Raw genomic sequence first — 2,298 nt, forward strand, 5'->3', positions numbered from 1 at the left:
GATGTCGTACTCGGGCACGTCCGCCCTTTCCTTTCTCTAGCCCAAGCGGTGCTTTGGGGATCATTGCCTTGCAAATGAGGCGGTTGATAGACCCTTCCTGTCCTAGTGGTATGGTTAACATAAACTTCTTCCCTTGAGGTTAACTCCAAGACTAATGTGTATATTTCTGCTTCATTCACTTCCTGAACAGTTTTTGTGCCGGGGAAGAAGATGCATTGACCTTGGCAGTTCATAACCATTTCTCGTTAGAAGAAAGATTCCTCCGACCACTATACATGTGATTGGACTAGTTAATTTCGTTTCTAAAGAACTGAAACTGTCCAGAATCGGGCTAGATAATGGCAGTCTACTTGGACCTATAGATAGGTTTATGGACTAGTTAATTATGTTCATAAAGAAGTAGCCTTTCCTTAAGCGTCTGTTCACCTCAGGCAATGAATAAGGATTCCCTTGCTTCGTAGACAGGGTTTGTGTGAAATGAGCAGTTTATTAAGGAAAATAAAATTCCGTCTCTCAACTCAATAGGTCGACCAGAGCCATTGCTATATGGTATGAGGAGTATGATAGCGCGAATAGCACAAGGAGGAAATAGGGGAGTTTACATTTCTTTTTTTAGTTTTCTAAGATTTCCACAGTACTCCAACAACTACTAACAGAGAGATGAACGTTCAGAATTTGGAAATGAATGCTCATAACTTCAAAGGGAAGGAAGAGATTGTTAATCGGAAGGGGAAGTCAGTCTTCTTACAACTTACTATCAAATTAATCCTGACGTGGTCTCGAAACATAACGCTTGCTGAACAATTTGCCCATCTGCAAAGAGAAGGGCTACGTTGATCAACTAAAGCATGAAACGAGATGCAAAGAACAGAGGCAAGCTTAGAGAGGACCTCCCAAACCGACACATAAGACTCTTCTACCATACGCATATCTAAAGCCGTAAGTCAAAAATCACCCCAAAACCTTCTATTCGTTCCCCAACAAGTGGATCTTAAGGCACGAAAGGAAGACTTGGGCGCAAGGAGAAAGGAGATAAAGACCAGAACTGAACTCTTCCTCTTCTCCTCTAGGTTCCGTTTCCGTTCCTAGCGAGCTAACATCAAACAATTCCTTCCAAACTATCCTGCTATTCATTCCTCCGCTAGCCAATCACATCAAAACTCAAAACAAAGAAAGACCAGCCGGGAAGGCAAAAGAAGGATTCCCATTCCACTGCCTGGCAAGAGACTGCATGTAAGGATCTCACAATCGAAGGAAGCGCTTACTTACCAATGTACCTCCAACTCGATGAAGTGCACTCCCAGCGAGAAGGAATGACACTTTCACTGCCAACTCAACAGCTCGAAGTGGAATCGAACCACGAAGGATTTTCAGTCCTTTGCTCTAACCAGCTGAGCTCTCCGAAAACAACGTTCGACTTGCATGTGTTAAGCATATAGCTAGCCTTCCTTCTGACTGAGCAAAATAGGAAATTTCGATCCGCCGGAACATAAGCTTTCTTATCTGGGCGCCACCCGCGGCGGAACAGTCTTAAGTGGGTGCGGAGTCGAACCGCATGAGGATTTACAGTCCCAGATGCCCGGCTCTTACGGATTTACAGTCCGCTGGAGCTACCTGAACCACTTTCCGAAAGTCTCTTTCTTTCTTTACGTAATTTCATTTCGCCTGCGAACGATTACTTAAGCCTCTAAGGGCCGCGTTACTTTTTCTCTTTGAAGAAAGACGAACTCTTCTTTATATACTACAATTGTCAGTCTAGTTCGCCACAAGCCGAAAGGAGGCTAGCTGGTTTGATTCACTCTTATGAAGAGAAATCCTTGCGCGGCACAAAAATTATATATCTTTTTCCATTATCGGCTGCATGCTATCTCAGCTATGTGTACACCGCCGCGTCGAGACTCTCTTTCGAAAGTGAGATCTCCACGGATAGATCATTCCTAAATGAAACCTTTAGATAGATCATTCCTAAATGAAACCTTTCTCTTATATACGATACCACCTCTCTCGTTAGTCTACTCATGGTACTCGGTAATACGCTCGTGATAGAGTATTCGTGCAAGAGCGCTTACAGCAGCTCGTAGCTATTGTATGCATGGGAGTGAAGAGATATTGATTGCACGAGCTAGCCATCCATAGTTGTCAGCTTCCCTTACCCCACAACCCTCACCTGTGCCCTCACTAAAATTCAATGAAAGGCAGACCCCATAGAAGTAAGCCTGAGCCAGCTCAGTGAAGACTTCTAAAATACCCTCCAGCCAGACCACAGAAACATACAGAACAAAAAATTCGCACTCAACC

The sequence above is a fragment of the Hevea brasiliensis genome, unplaced genomic scaffold (assembly GCF_030052815.1).
Source record: "Hevea brasiliensis isolate MT/VB/25A 57/8 unplaced genomic scaffold, ASM3005281v1 Scaf591, whole genome shotgun sequence".
Lineage (NCBI taxonomy): Eukaryota > Viridiplantae > Streptophyta > Magnoliopsida > Malpighiales > Euphorbiaceae > Hevea > Hevea brasiliensis.